Source organism: Strigops habroptila, chromosome 9 (assembly GCF_004027225.2).
Source record: "Strigops habroptila isolate Jane chromosome 9, bStrHab1.2.pri, whole genome shotgun sequence".
Classification (NCBI taxonomy): Eukaryota; Metazoa; Chordata; class Aves; order Psittaciformes; family Psittacidae; genus Strigops; species Strigops habroptila.
Window position 1 is genome coordinate 43323304 of NC_044285.2, and position 16897 is coordinate 43340200.

A 16897-nucleotide genomic window follows, 5' to 3' on the forward strand; every position below is an offset into this window, starting at 1 on the left:
TACTGAAAATCTAAGCTGAACATGACTTCAACAACTATCCTGCTGCTCCTCTGCATGACCCCAGCATCTCCCTGCATGAGCTCTCTTCCTCCAGCACTGACTAAGGAGTGGAGCTATTAGAGCCTTTAGGGAGTAAAGGAAGCAAGAGATGAGCCTCTGCTCTCGCAAGGAGAAAGGGAAGATTCACAGCAAAATGGGTAGTGCGGCAGAGCAGGGTCTGGTGTGCAGAGGGGTGTTAAACACAGCTCCTCTTCTGAAGCATTATTACAGGGTAGACACAAAGCCGAGGAGGAGGTTACTGAGAGTTGATAGAGAAGCACGTGTCCTGGAGCAGTGTCCTCCTAATTCCTGCCACCTCTGACAAGCACTTTCAGCTCCCTGCTCAGCATCCCTGCCCCTGCAGGGATACCCATCCTTTTTATTTCACCCTAAGACATGCAAACCAGGAAATGGAAACTTTTCTGATGTATGCTTAATATCATGGGAGGGTATTATGTACACATAAGATAAACCATCCAGGTTTATTAACAGGGAACATTAATGTATTGTGTATTATATGGGGAACATAATGTATTCCCATATATGTATTAATGGGGAACAAAATCCCTGGGCCAGCTCATGCCCTCCCGGTGGTGCTGCAGTGGGCAGGGTACGTGCTGGTGGGCAGATGAATGCTGATGATGCCCATTTGCTGTCTTCTTTCCTATGTCAGGCTGCAATTCTGTAGTTTTGACTCAAGTTCTGTTTGTAACAAAACTTATTAACGGAGTGCATTACCAGGGCCTTATCCTATTAATGTGGCACAAGTGTTTCCAGCCTCATGACAAAAACCTGCTGTAAAGGCAGAATCCTGCTAAGCCACTGCATGATAAATACCCTCAGGTTGCTGAAAGTACTTGAGATGAGCTGCAGCTGTGACTGGGCAGGGGCTCCTCTCTGGCTTCTCTGTATCTCCTGCAAGTTGTGGCTCTGAAATGGCTGGTTTAGAAGTCACAGGTAAGGGAGCTCCAAAGGCCCCTGAGCTGTTTTCTGCTCCAGAAGCTGGGTAAGGAGGGGGGCAATGCCTTGTGGGCCCTGTGGTGCCCATGTGCCATGTTTTCTCTGCCAGCTGTAGCTAGGAGGGGCACGTACAGGGGTCATGGTCCTGCTGCTGGTGCAAACATCAGGCTTGCTGTTTCCTGAGTGTGATGTTTCATTGTGGGTGGAAAATGAGAAAATAATTGAAAAGAAATCAAACATGGGATTAGCACTTGATACTAAGTGCTGCTTCCTTTGTAATCCGTTTGCTCTGTTACGCAGAACTGGCTCTGTTTCTTTCCCCCCAGACTATAAAATCCATATGCTCTTCCTTTTAGTGGGAAATTAGTTGTACAGTAAAAATATTTACTGAAGCATGGAGACCTTCCTCTGCTTCCTGTTTGCACCAATAGAAAGGTTGCTATTGATTTTGGTAGTTCTTGTTGTATTTTTTTGAGACCGGCTCTATGTTTTACCCATTTTTCAGTAGATGGATTCCCTGCTGATGCGTGCTGTGTCAGGGTTAGCCCTCATCCTGTTTGTGTGCCTTTTGGGAAGGAATAGGAGCATAACAGAGGGTAAAACTGGCCATTTCATAAGATAGAAATGTGCCACTAGAATATGAACATGTGGATTGGGGTGGGTGGCTGCATTGCTTGATCTTGAAGGCCTACAGGTATGATGGTTGAACTTGTTATTTTATCTCCATGGTGTAAAGGCTGCCAACTCCTTTAAAACCTGATGCAACATGACATTTGTGTCACATTTTATCTGCTTACATTGGTTTACATTCTGTCACCTGATGGGATGTAACCAGACACAGCCTAACAGCTGGTGATGTGCAAAACAGGCTTTTTTTTCTCCTTCTTCTTCCTCTGCTTAGGACTAGTGTAAGATATCACAAAAAGCAAAATACTCTTTGACTTCATGAACATGACATTGTCCGGGCATAGCTGCCACAGGTTACCCTCTGACAATACCTATGCTATGTGTAGCCCCATAATATTACCCATCTCAATAGGCAGCTCAGCTTCATCTTCAGAAATGATGATGAAGCATGTGAAACCCCCTTAATAGCGTTGGTGATTCCTAGCTTCCAAGCATCAGCAGTTTTCACCAAGGTGTTGGTGCCTGGTGGCTAGGTGCAATGAATACGTATTGGAGGGCTCTTTCAGGCTAGCAAGTGTGGGAAGAAGGGAAGCATCTAAAGGGACCACGTCGCTGGCCTGTGTTAGGAGAACCCTGGGTGATGGAGCTGAACAAAACCTGCAGGGAGATGGGGGCAGAATGTCCTGTGGGTGTTTGGGTCCCGGTGTGTGTGGTGCACCCTGGGCTCTGCGAGCAGGCCCACGGAAAGGTGTTTGGGAGAACAGAATGTGAAGCACAGTGAGACACTGCCCAGCGGTGCTGAGCGTGGCCCTGGCAGGGAGGGAGCTGCTGGCTTGGAAACCCTCACTAGGGAAAACACCCAAACTGGGATGTGGCCTCTTGAGCTGCTCTTTCAAATTTAACTCCCAATGAGTCTAAAGGCCGTAAGTCACAAACACATTGTTTACTGAGCCAGTTTTTAACGAAAACACTGCCATGAAGCAATATATCAAACAGCCTCTTGGTGTGCATCACACTGCAGCATCGGGTGTAACAAAACCTATGGGCAGGCAAGTACTCTAGAAAACTAGGCCAAGGTAGCATAGAATCCCAAACTGGTTTGGGTTGAAGGGACCTTAAAGCTCACCCAGTTCCAACCCCCTGCCACGGGCAGGGACACCTTCCACTAGAGCAGGTTGCTCCAAGCCCCTGTGTCCAACCTGGCCTTGAACACTGCCAGGGATGGGGCAGCCACAGCTTCTCTGGGCACCCTGTGCCAGCGCCTCAGCACCCTCACAGGGAAGAGCTTCTGCCTAAGAGGTCATCTCAGTCTCCCCTTTGGCAGGTTAAAGCCATTCCCCCTTGGCTCGTCCCTACACGACAGTCTTGTGCTGACTTTTCCATGTGTTGGAAGAAAAGAAAGACTTGGAGAAAATCAGTGTGATCCCTGCTTCTCTGCAGTACATTGATCCTTGTAGTCATACAAGCTGACATATGTGGGGAGCGTCGCCTGCTCCCCTCCATCAGTGCATGAGAGGGAGCTGTGGCCGCTGCCTGCGGCGGGTAACCCTCAGCCTGGCCACAGGCCACACTCACAGCCAACCGTGGTGGGGAGAAGACGGATTAAAGGTGTCAGGAGATGCAGTATCCAAACCCAAGACAGGAGGTTGGCACATGTGCTCCTTTGCTCAGCATTGTTATCATAAATTGATTGCACCTAAGTACATCCGCAGTGCTGTCCCAGTGCTTTCCTGGACAGCTTCATCTGCTGTGAATCTGGCTTTCCTTCAGAGATAATAATGGTGTTTTATTAGACTAGCAAAAGGTACTTGATAAAACCAGTCTTTGCAGGGGTTTAGGGAAATAAAATAAGATTAACAAGTCAGCTCTGCTGGAAATTTAAGCCGTATGTGCACGGCTGGAGGGTACTCAAGCGGGACTGGTCAGGCCTAGGGCCAGCAAGGAAGATGGAATGGGTCACGCAGATGCCCCATTTCACTAGGGCCATGCTGAGGGTTGAGCTCCTCTGCACAGGGACCTGCAGCAGTTCCTCTCTGCACAGGCAGAGGTGGGTAAGACAGGGCTCAGCAGCGAGCCCACCCCACAGGTCTCTGTAGATCTTGGTCAGGATTTGAACCTGGATTTCCTAAAAGCTGCTGCCATCCCTGTCCTGATACCTCTGAAGAGCAGAGAGGGGACAACAGTTTTCTTCTTTCTGCCCTGACTTGAGCTGCACGCACATGTGCAAGTTCAAACCCAGCTAGAGGGAAATATGCTTTATTAGCAGTGCTGATCTGATTAGACTGGCAGCAGAACAGAGACAAACCTAAACCCATCCCACTATCCATTACCATGTCAAAAATAGCCTTATGACACTGTAAAGGTCCTTTATATTTTGGCCAGCTGCTTTCCCACTACAGGCCAGTGATGAATTTCTATGTACCCCTCATTATTTTTTCAATTTGGAAGCTTACAGGAATTGTTGTGATGACATTTAAATGGCAAGAGGTGGCTGAACTGCACCAGCACTGGGCTGAGAGTCCCCACTCAGCCCACTGACATTTCGGGAGGACTCTTATTATCCATGCTGCTCGGCTGCTTCCAACAAGATCACTTCTATAACTTTTTCCTAGGGACGTATTTCCTTCCCTAACACTATCTATCTTGTGCTTTCTGTAACTCAAGAAGCTCTGATGGGTAGATGCAATTTGATCGCAGCAAAGCTTGTAGCACATTGGTAAACAAATTGGCATGTTCTGATTTCTCCTGCCTGAGAAAATCCAGGCAGCTAAGCAGGGGATAGCCAGGGTGGCATTTTGAAATGATGATGGGTATGCTCAGTAACTAGTCTCTAACAGCATTTAGCTAATTACAGCAAAAAGTTCTGACAAATGTGGCTTTCTGCTTGTTTTTGGCATTTATAGACATACCTTCATCTCCCTCTGTAATTTCTCCTTGAGATACTTGTAGTTGCTAAAGCAGATAATGAAGCTACAAATCTGCACGCCTACTCTGTCTGATATTGATGGCCAGTTTCCTATGGGGACAAAGTTCTCTCCTCCAGAGAACAGCAAAAAGCACCTCACTGAGACACTGTCTCCCAGCAAGATAAAACACTGCAAGGCAGAGAAAGGCTTTGGAAACTTGCCCAAAGGAGCAGGGGATTCAGTCAGGGCTCCCTCACATTCATATTCACTGCTCCTTTATATTACGTCTTTAATATGTGAACATTTGTGAGGGCTGGTTCTCCAGTTCCATGTGTTACGAGGGAGAAGATCTAAACAATATCTGCAGTGCCAAGAGAGCTTGCTGCTCTGTGACTAAGCCCAAAATATTGTGTTAACCATGCAGAATAAATAGTGGATAGCAGTTGCCCCTTCCAATCGCTGTTGGGAATGGTGCCTTTTCTGTGCTTAGAACTCTGCCAGGATGCTGCAAGAAAAAGCAATACGCTCTGCAGTCATCCATTTCTCAGCTCTCAAAGCCTTGGCACAGTAATTAAGTTATTCCTGCTAATTTGGGTCTGCAGGTCCCTTGCACACAGTGCAACAGCAGTGGGGTGATTGGGCACTGAACACTGCACTGAATGCAGGGAAGAGGGCTGCAATAAAACCCCTGCACTTAAATATCTGTGGGGAGAGCCCACTGCCAGACACCACTGGGCAGAGGGATTTCTGGGCTCAGTGACCTGGTTATTCCAAGTCTCTTCAGTTTGAACCTAGGATCCATCCATTGAGCCATGGGATTAATCCAGCAGCTGAATCTTTGAATGCATTCCTGCTGCAGATGGGGCTGGGGACTCCCAAGACTCTGAGCAATTAAAAGTCTTCTGATTTCACTTCAAATTCAATAATGTATTTTTATCTGCAGTAAGGTGTTGGGTGTAATATATTCCAAACTGAGCATGTGGAGGGAGGGGAAAAGGAAGGAGCAGTTGGGAAAAATCTTTAGTAATATTTTAGTCAGAATTTATTTTAAAAAGGCACATCTACATGAAATGAGCAGGGTCAGAGCCCAGTGTCTGCAACATTGCTTGAAGAAAGAAGACCAGGGTCCTTAATATCTCTTGTGCTGCACCAGAAGTAACTGAGCAAGCTCAAACTGACCTCACTGTTCCCCTTCTACACTGGCTGCATCTTGAATGTGTGTTTTTAGAGGGAGTTTCAATGGGGCAGATGCTATCTATGTGCTGAGCCAATGCTGGGCACAATTCTGAGGCTGTAGTTTCCAATTAACTTCTTCTGAATACCTGGAAAACTCTGGAAACCAGACTCATGTTTCCCAAGTCTGTGCATCCTTCCCTTTCAGTGTTTGTTTTTAGATCCAAGACAAGTCTAACAGTCTGGGTAATGAAAGAGATGTATGTCTGTGTCTGTGAGTGCCTTATGTTGTTTTGAAATCCCACTTGTGTGCTATATGCTCCTCAAAAATGCGCTCACTGTATTCGTTCATTGCAACAAGCTTTGTAAAAGAATTCCTCATCATTTTCTTTTGTCCTGACTCTGGCAATATCAGCTCATTTACGCTAAGAAGACCTTGGTTAGAAAACTGGGCATTTAATTTCTTCCAGGATTTTCTCCACTGTGCTTTTCATCTCAGCACCGAAATGGAAATATTTTACTAGTTAAAGGGGGGAAAAAAAGCAGTTAAGGCAGATGCCTTTTCATCATCTGGCTAACACAGAGCTGCTCAGCACTCAGAACTGTGGTTTTCTGCAACAAATTAAGTGCACACATTTTTCATGTGAAAGCAATGATTTCTGAATTCCCTCTGAAACCCCATTTCTTCTGTAGCAAGATGAGTTAATGAAGGAATTTACCATTTGGTGTCTGTTAGTGCTATAGGGAAGCTTATTCTGCTTCTCAAAAGCAGTTTTGTGTAATTTTCCATTACTGTAAACTGCTTTAGCCATGCTTGGGGAACAGCAGCTGGGATCATACCTGCAGCTGAACCTTTTAGTTACTTACCTCTCTCTGCTCAGCCAAAATGGTGCCCTGAAGTGACCACCGGGTCTTTAGCCTGTGTGCTTTTGGTACCTGTCAAAAGCACTTGCAAAAGGGAGAGAAGAATGCTTGAGGAAAACCAGCACATTCCTGGCTCCCACCTGGTTGCTTTGTCCCTGTCCCTCCCTGCACTGGTGCAGTGGTATGTTCCCAGCATGAGGAGACCTTCTCCATGCGTGGGAGCAAAATGAGGAACACGACCCTCAACCTGCAACGTGCCAGGGTTTGGTAGCTTGTGTGATGTGAATTTGGGGTCTTCCAGTGTGGGGTAAGTCATCCACATGCATCTATTTGTGTGCAGCACAAGGCCCAGCCTTTTCACCTCCCTGGCAAGGCAGTGCCGCTGGGTTTGGATCTGGGAGAAGGAGCTGGTGCCATTACAGATGTGGATGTGTTTTTCCAGGTGTGTGATGGTCGCAGGAGATGATGCCACTGGGTTTGGTTTCTCCTGAAAGGCAGTAAGTACATTCTAGTGCCGAGCTTTTGTGCTGTCGGAAAGGGAAGCACCCAGGGATTTATTGAATGGAAGAAGACAGATGACACAGGGGAAAAAAAAATTGGTTCAGCTTAAAAATAGAAATTTAATTTTAATTCTGAGATTAATGTTTTGGAAGTTTTCTTTCTGTCTTCTTGATTGCATTCTGTGCTGCATTTCTTCCGTGTTCCTTCTAATTGGGAAATAATTAGATTGCTAAACTGGATAATTCGAAGATTATTCTTGACTGCAGTTTGATTTCCTCTGACACAGATAATACATTTCAGTCCTATCTCAGGCATCACTAGCATCAGTAATCTTGTTACCTTGGTCCAGTGTTGCACCAACAGGTATCACGTTTGGCTTTTTCCGTTCTCCAGTGCTTGCATGGCTCAGGAAAAATGCTCCAGTTCTGGTGCACATCTGATAAGGAGAGGGGATGCTCTCTGAAGTGTGGATCTAGCAGGTTTCCAAAGGCTAAAGAGAAATGCCGAGTAAATGAGCAAGGAGTAAAAAGGGGTAGAAAACAGAGCAGAAGTATAAAGTTAGAGACATTAACCAGTTCAATGTGCTAAACAGGAAAGCGTAGAGGTTTCTGTTTGCAGTGCAAAGGTTGTATGCTCATTGGAAAGGGATTCAAGAAACATCAGAAGTACATTGGAGCTACTCTTTCGACTTCAGCAGCAGACACATTTGACAGTGCATTTTCCAAAACATAAAGCAATGAATTCCACTAAGAATTCTTTAAGAAATGTGGCTAAACCTGAAAATAACAGCGATAATCAAGAAAAACTTTAAAACATTTTAGAAATGCTGAACACGATGAGGCTGTGAAGTTAACTGAATAGCAAAACACCATTCCCAGGAAATACTAGGCTCAGGGGAGACACCTCTGTCCGCAATTTGCGTTCCAGCAGTGAGAAATAGTAGATGCACTCTAAAGCACCAAAAGGTACTGTCTTTAAGCCAGCAGTAGTTCAGGCCCCAGGCAGGATGTTCCCTGCATCCGACCGGCTGTGTGCAAGCTGGGAACCAGTGAGCCGAGACACTCCCTGAATGCTGTGGGCTTTTATAGGAACTTTTCTGATGATGTCAGATTTCTTTTTCTTTTAACCTACTCATTTCCTCACAAACCTGATCTTGGGGCCTGAATTAATCTGTCAGTGTTCCTCTTCAACAGCAAGAACATGTAGACAATTAGCCCACTGCCAAGGGGAATCGAGGGATCGTTGTCATCAACTTGAATGACAACCTTATATTAAGGATGCTTTAGGAATAAGAAATCGATGAGAGTGGTTTGAAATGACCCAAGGACTTTCCAACCCAGTGATTTAATAACATAGTAAATAAAAAGGTAAATCTTCGTAAATACTAGTGGCCTAGAACAGAATCTGCCCAAAGGTATTTTCTGATACTGCTTTTATTTGCTTGTCATAATACATTTCAGCTACATCTTCCCTCTTCTGTTCCATTGTTGTGGCTTAACCCCAACCAGCAACTCCCCACCCCACCCCTGTGGGATGGGGAATTGGAAAAGGTAAAACCCATGGGTTGAGATAACACCAGTTCAATAACTTGTTGTTGTTATTATTATGAAGAAGAAAAAAAGAAGAAAAGGAGGAGCAGAATAAGGAAAGGAGAAGAGAAGAATAAGAACAGAGAGAGAGGAATAAAACCGAGAGACTGAAAAGTCCTTCTCAGGGTAAGTAAGTACTACTGAGCAACAGGTAACACATCCGTGTGTTTTACCAACATTGTTCTCAGACTAAACCCAAAACACAGCACTGTACAGCTACTAGGAAGAGAATTAACTCTATCTGTGCTGAAACCAGGATATCCATATGTTAAAGATTTAAAGTTTCATATTCAGTTTGAGTTTTTCATGAGCCTTCTTCCTCACTAGTTAACTAGAAAGGTATTGAAATACAAATGTTGAATTAACTGACAAAACAATTTAAGCTGCGTTTGAAAGGGGTTCTTCTCACAGTAGATGTGTGCTTGGAGAAGCAACAAGGAGAAAATCCCTTACTTTGAGCTGTTTAAATTCTTTTTTCTTTTGTGCAGAGATGAACCTTTTTGATCTCCCTCTTTTGTAAACTAACTCTGTCAGATTAAATATGATGATCTCTATCAGAAAGCACTTGGCTTTGACAAGCCTGACGGAGTCCTGCATAGCCTGCAACATGGTAATGGCTGGCACTGGAATGCAAAGGACTTGGATAATGAATAAAGAATATTTTAGTAGCATGACTCATAAGTAATACAAAGACAGCTCTGGCAATGCCTGTACTAATTACAGACTAGTCGCTGTGTTGTAACAATCATGGGTATAAGTGTGTGGGATGCTGAAATGTGTGGGCATCCTGCTAAGCTTGATCTCAGTTCCTTGCAACTAAAATCCTGTCTGTCCCAGCTGGAAAGTGGGCAATGTATGTAGGTGCCTAAATATGGACTGAGGGTGACTAACTGTGTGTATTGGGTTTGATTTTTTTGGCCTCCTGGCCACGAACTTTATGAGCTGTCAGAAGCGATGGAGACAATTACATGCTGTGCCATTCAACAGCCAACTGCCCTGGTGCAGCCTGGTGCTCTGGGTCTGTTTCTCATTGCCCAGCACTGCCACAGGACAGCATTTCCAGCCCATCTCAGTGGGATTGAAGAGCTGGAGCAGCAGCATTTCCAAGCTATGTTAGTTCTGTGCAGGCAGATGATGCTTGCGTTACCTCTGGAATTTCAGGGCATGAGGTAACATGGGCTGTTGTGGCTTTGAAAAGCAGAGTTGGGTTCAAAAGGCCAGTAGTAAATCTTGGATGGGCAACTTGGAGACGCTTGATGGGAATGTCTGCAGTGGGGCAGCACTGCTGAGTGACTGCCTCTCTAAGGGACAGGCTTCCTGGTTTGGTTAGAGAGGGCTGGGCTTAGGCAGTAAGATGTCAATGTGACTCAAATCTTCAATTTAATGAAGCCAGGTCCAGATGCAGAATTTGCTCTATTTATTTCAACAGTTAATGAATTTGAAAATTATCCAAGCTCAATTTTCTGTTTCCTTCAAGGTTCTTGCTTCCTAAGTTTGGGTGATTTTTTTTTTTTTCCCTGGGCACCATTTGCCCTTGGCCACTCCTTGTCTTTCTATCCTTTATACTTAAAGGTTTTTTTTTCTCCCTTTTCTGAAAAGGGAAGACCTTCTGCCCATTTTCCAGCTGCTTTAGGGATGTGAAGCATGGTGGACGGCTGCAGAGAACAGTGCTCAACAGCTGCTCTGCCTTGACAATACCATGGGACCATCTTAAAGGCAAGGATTTCTGTATCTAGTGAGGAAGGCAATCCATGTGCTGGGAAACCTATGCACAGAGAACACATCCCTGGGTATTAACTCTCCATGGCTACCATCTGATGATGTTTTAAAAGTCATTGGAGGCATGCCAGCAAGCTGAAGGCTGCAGCAGGGAAGGAGAATGAAAGATGTGAGTAAGATTTTGGGAAGGAGGCATGGGTTTGTTCTTGGATTAATGTCTTCAGTCATGGAGAACTGAGAGAGGACAGAAAATTCCCCTTGCACTGTGACCACCTTCTGTAATCACACTAATGCAGCTGTAATGAAAATAACATTTAGCTTGTTGTTATTCCCCATGTGATGCTCCCCTAGATTCCCCCTTGGTTGCCAACATTCTGGTGAACAAAAAAGGGAATATTTTTCAAACATCTCAGTTGTAATAGAGAGAACAAGCTGCCAGAGGACTGTGCTAATGCATTTGTTTTGGCATCAGCTCTCCCTTGCTGCATGGCGCAGGGTGCCAGGAAGGGCTGATCTGGAGCACAGCCAGGGCTCTGCAGTGTCCAGCTTTGCTGCTGCTGCCCAGGCACTGCTGAGCAATGGGGGGAGGGCCCAAAAAGCTCAGCATGCCTTGCTCACCCTCTCCTGAAGCTCTTCATCACCCTCCCTTTCACTGACATGGGGAAGGTGAGCTGAAAAGTTAGCCCAGAGCCAGGGTGATGCTGGATGACAAGGACAAAGCAGATGTGACATGCAGAGGGGAGCTGGAGGGTGTTCAGCATCCTTCTCGCTGCTCTTAGCAACACCCTGGGACAATCCCATTTCCATGCAGCTCTGCCAGAATCCTCATGGCCAAGGAGGGAGCAGGGCCATGGTTCAGCCCAGGGCATGTCGCAGTCCCATGGGAGCTTTCAGGTAAGGCAGGCCGAGGGAGGGAGGATGTGGCAGGACACAATGTCCTGTGACAGCCCCATTGCCTCGAGCCTGTTCTGATTTTGCAGGCTGAATTATTTCTAATGCGTCACCCAGGCTGTGCAGGATGGAGATTGCTTTTGCATGGGCGGTGCTCTGCTAAGAAGCTGCATGGCAAAAGGCAGGTACTATTAATAACCTCAGTGCCCCCGTCCCTCCTACGCCATGTGCATCTCCGAGCACAGCACAAACCCTGGAGGCAGCGGGGACAGATTACTGTGGGTTTGATAGCCCCATCGTAAGCCAGGAGTATGTCCAAGAGGCCACAATGAGAACACACAAACATAGCTGCACAGAATTTGCTTTATATATGGCAAATATATTTGCTTTTATATATAAAAGTGTATTATTTTATGTTATTATATATAATACATATATTACATACATAAATATATATTATATCTAGCAAATATATTTGCTTTTATGTAGAAAGCAAATGCTGTGGAAAAAAAATTTATATATATATATATTGCTCGAGAAGGTTTACTTGCGGCATAAAACATGGCCCTGCAGGCAGTGAGGTGTTGTTTCAGTAAATAATCAAATAACCTGCTGTCCTTATTCAGGAGTGTCAAAGAATCAGAGACGTTTGGGTTGGAAAGGACCTGAAGCTTGTCCAGTCCCAACCCCCTGCCATGGGCAGGGACACCTTCCACTGGAGCAGGTTGCTCCAAGCCCCTGTGTCCAACCTGGCCTTGAACACTGCCAGGGATGGGGCAGCCACAGCTTCTCTGGGCACCCTGTGCCAGCGCCTCAGCACCCTCACAGGGAAGAGCTTCTGCCTCAGAGCTCATCTCAATCTCCCCTCTTTCCTGAAATGTCTTTCACTAACAACTCTGTCACTCCAGGTCTGCAGAGGAATCGGCTCTGCTGCCATTCGCTTGGCTAACACGCAGTTACCTGCTGCGCTCCAGCAGCAGAGCTGCCCTCCTGGGACAGACAAGCCCCAGAGCAGCCCTGGGACCCAGGCAAGCTCTCAGAAAGGCTCAGCTCTTGCTTGCACTTGTGCTCTGCGATGGTGAATCTCCCACCAGAGCTGAGCCAAACAGGTGCCCTTCACGTTTGATGACACCACCAGCACTGAACTCCTGCCCCAGCAAACATTCCTGTACTGAAATGAGGAAAGGCAGTAACAGGGCTCCAATATTGCATTCACTTTCCAGGCAAAGGCTTGTGGGTGAGGGTGACACAACCCACACCCCAGAGCAGCCTTGAAGGCATTACCTTTTTACAAATAGATCTGTGCTGCATCCTTTCACTGAGTGTTGGTGTGCTTGCATTGAATAGCAACTGCCCATCACACACTGCCGTGTGCTTGTGTTTGATTTTGAACAAGAGATGAGAGCAGACATCACCTTAAATATTCATGAAGTCGTGTCAGCAAGACGAGGCAGTACAGGGGAGGGATGGAGGTGGGCTCCGTATAAATCATTTAGGGCCATGAATAGCTATTCTGGTCACATCCTTTTCAGCAATATTAGTTCAATAATGTGATGCAAATCTTCTCTTTAATGATAGCTTGTAAATAAACCCAAGCATTTCTTATCAGAAACCAGGCCAGCAGCTTGCAATGTTAAGATTTGTCATGGGACTCACATTAAATAACCTTGTGGGGAGACTCCTCTGCCTTGCAAGCCCTGACAAAACTTGTTTTCAGAGAGAGACCAACCCCAGCCACTGGTGGTTTTGGCTGGGATAGAGTTTCTTCTCTTCACAGGAGCTGGTATGGGGCTGTGTTCGATTTGTGCTGGGAACAGTGTAGATGTCCCAGGGATGTTTCAGTGGTTGCTGAGCAGCACTTACACAGAGCCAAGGCCTTTGCTGCTCCTCACCCCAACCCACCAGTGAGGAGGCTGTGGTGCACTAGGAGTTGGGGGGACCACAGCCAGGACAGCTGACCTCAACTGACCCAAGGAGTGCTCCATACCATAGGATGTCATGCTCAGCATATAAAGCTGGCAGAAGGAGGAAGGAGGGGATGGTTGGAGTTATGGTATCCAAGGACTTTAAGGTGACAGATGTCTTAGGTTAAAACAACCAAGGTCTTCAAATATGGTTTCTGAGGCCTCTGGTTTCTCTGTAAATTTATGTTTGCCTTTGCTTTCTGCAGCCACCTTTAATTCTGAACTGCTGTCTCTGCTTTACAATGGGCTTTGACATAGAAGAGCTGCGATAGAGCTGCATTACAGACTCTGGAATTTACTCCTTCCCAGGTAAGTTAGTTACTCACACTCCCTGCAGGGAATCTCCTGTGGCTTCTCCTCAGCCGTGTGGGGCTGGTTCTTGCATCTGAAGGCAGTGTAACGGACACAGTTTGTTTCTGCTGGCTTGCTGGGGTGCTGTCAGCCCCTTGCGCAGTCTCCTTGTCTGAACCCCTGCTCATTTCGCAGTGTTTCTTTTCTTGTCTTCTCTTGTCTGCAGGCTTTGATTTAATGATTTCTCTTGCTTCACATATGAGACTTTTTCCATTACCATATTTTTTGCCAATGTACTAACAAGGCTTCCTTTCCAGTTTATCTCCTCTTCTACACTTTGTCAGGTGCTGTGTTGACTCCGTGAGGTGCTAACAGGCTTGTGTTTTCAAGCTTTCCTTACACTTCTTGGAAAAATCTACATTCTTCCTGCTTCTCTTAGACTCTGCCTTTGGACACAGATTTCCTCTGTAACATACACCATGGTAGAGCTGCCTGATTTCTCCTGTTGCCCTTCGCCCACCATTTATAGGAGATTTCTTAGTAACTCAAGGATAGAGAAGGCGAAAAGCTGTCTGCTCTTAGCTGAGCCTATAGTTGGGTGTACCAGAATTAGTTGGATAATGCTATTCCCTGTCTCCTCTGCGGGGTAACCAACACGGCAGCTATCAAAAGCAGAGGACTGTTGATGCTTAGTCTGGTGGTTGTACATCCTGGGTAGCAGAGAATACCAAAATTATTTCGGGAAATCAATGCTGAAAGAGCAGAGGAGTCACATCAGTGTTTTACAGGATGTTAGAGGAAGTGGGTTGGCTTGTGGGATGAAAAACATTGCAACGAAGGCCAAAACCTGAGTCTGAGCACACAAGAGTAGGAACTTAGTTGTGCTGTAGTAAGAGCTGTCATTAAAAAAGCCAGTTCTGCTGGTGGCATTTGCTGATGTGGCAAATCAAAGCTGCTATGTGTCATCTTAAACTTCCTATTGCAACTTTCATTAAGAAAAAATGACCCCACGAGGCTTATGTCCCAGCTAGGGAGACATCTGAGAAAGGCACCCATAATTAAGAACAATGTTTTGAATTCTTATAATACCTGGCATAATTTTATCCCAGAAGGATTTCTGTGGTGATCTATTACATCAGCCTGATGCTGTGCAAGACATACAGAAATTAGTGATGGATTGGATTTCAGAAAGCTTATGAAAAGAGTCTTGCAAGACCTTTAACCTTAAAGCGTTTGTAGCTGAGCAATCCATTAAAATAAGTTCCAACCCCCCTGACCCCTTCCACTGGAGCAGGTTGCTCCAAGCCCCTGTGTCCAACCTGGCCTTGAACACTGCCAGGGATGGGGCAGCCACAGCTTCTCTGGGCACCCTGTGCCAGCGCCTCAGCACCCTCACAGGGAAGAGCTTCTGCCTCAGAGCTCATCTCAGTCTCCCCTCTGGCAGGTTAAAGCCATTCCCCTTGTCCTGTCCCTACAGGCCCTTGTCCAAAGCCCCTCTCCAGGTTTCCTGGAGCCCCTTTAGGCCCTGGAGCTGCTCTAAGGTCTCCCCTTCAGGAGCCTTCTCTTCTCCAGGCTGCCCCAGCCCAGCTCTCTCAGCCTGGCTCCAGAGCAGAGCTGCTCCAGCCCTCGCAGCAGCTCCGGGGCCTCCTCTGGCCTCGCTCCAGCAGCTCCATGTCCCTCTTGTGTTGGGAGCCTTCATGCATGTCCCTGGCTGCGTCAGGGCTCAGTTTTACCCATACAGTGGTTTCCTCAGTGTCAGAGCAGATTATTCTGCCAAGGCTTTGATCTGGTAGTCTTGTCTACACTGCTTTATGGAGCCTGGCTGCCTAATGTCACCCAGCATAATTTTCAGGGCTGGAAATAGAAGCTTAATGGTGGAAGTGCAAATCAGATTTCCCTGTCGGACACTCAGAGTGCTGGCAGTGCATGGGGCATGCTGACTCCGCAGGGAACAAGATCACTGTGAAAAGATTCATCACCAGTGACGAGTGTTGAAATATATATGCCTGCACAGAAACACATTGCCGACGGTCTGCATTTTGAGCTGCTGGTGAGAGGCTGAATACTGCAGAAAAGGAATTTCTCTCGTAATGCAAAGAAAATTCACTTCCGTTGTGAACTTGCCTTATTCTTAGGCTTTAACCTGCCAGAGGGGAGATTGAGATGAGCTCTTAGTCAGAAGCTCTTCCCTGTGAGGGTGCTGAGGCGCTGGCACAGACTTTTCCCAGAGAAGCTGTGGCTGCCCCATCCCTGGCAGTGTTCAAGGCCAGGTTGGACACAGGGGCTTGGAGCAACCTGCTCTAGTGGAAGGTGTCCCTGCCCGGGGCAGGGGTTGGAACTGGATGAGCTTTAAGCTCCCTTCAACCCAAACCAGGCTGGGGTTCTGTGATTCTTGTTTGCTCCCACTCCTGCCCAGGGAGCAAGGCACGCAAAGCATCATTTCTTTCAGTAGCAGTGGATGCCCACTGGGGATCTGCAGGCTGCTGCGGGGCACGAGCAGGGCTGTGGCCAGGCCTGTGTGGGCATCCCTGGCCTCACTGGGCAGCCCTCGCTGCCATCCCACACCGAGAGGCTCCTGCAGCCTTAAAACTGATCTGGTGTCACCAACCTCCCCTAAAGGGAGACCAAGGATGAGGTGGTGACTGTTCCCATTCAGCTCACAGCATCCCACTGAGCTGTTCCCATACAGGAGGAGGACAGGTAGAGCCATCTCCCCCTTTGCAGCTGGGCTCAAAGCAGAGGTGTGCTGCTCCAGGCTCCGTGTTTGCACAGCTCATGCAGAAGGAATGTGCAGCACCAGCCTACCAGGGATTGAGAGCACGCAAGGGCTGGTGTTTATCTTCTGTTGGATGAGCTGGAAATTCATCCCTTTACAGTTTTTCTGGTAGAAAAGTCTTCCATTTAACAAGCTACACTAATAATTTCTGTTCTGATATGGGCCTTCGGTTTGAGGTACACATGCACACTTGATGCATGCTTGCTGTTCCTTTTAATTCTCCAACTTAGCCACCTGTTCCTGACACATTATCTTAGTTTAAATAGGGATGTGCTGCTAATTCAGCACAACACAGCGTTTGATGGTATTTTCCATCACTAAACACAAAAGCCATTTGTTTTATCATTGCAGGAATTGTATTAGCTCTACTGACCATTATCCTTGACTGCAGCAGCTGCTGGAGCAAAGGAGCCCATCAGTGTGCATCATGCAGCAACTTTGAGAGCTTGCTTTGGCTCCCACCTTTCTCTCCCAGATGTCAGGTGCTAGTGAGATGTGCCAGGGTTTCAGAGTAGTAATCACATCAATTTGAGCAAAGAACAAGCTGTCATCATTCACTGTACTAATGAAAATTATGATGACACCACAACAGAAATC

General features: G+C 46.6%; 1 long non-coding RNA gene across 2 annotated transcripts in view; it reads left to right on the top strand.

Annotated features, from left to right (window-relative positions):
- Positions 1 to 16897, top strand: part of LOC115612878 — a 49485-nt gene that overhangs the window by 21944 nt on the left and 10644 nt on the right. Inside the window, exons 1-2 of one of the 2 annotated variants that reach the window (XR_003993190.1) lie at positions 8682 to 8785; positions 13440 to 13542. This is a non-coding gene — a long non-coding RNA (uncharacterized LOC115612878). Of the gene's footprint in view, positions 1 to 8681; positions 8786 to 13439; positions 13543 to 16897 lie in introns of those variants that run through there. The other variant, XR_003993191.1, reaches the window with a different exon arrangement.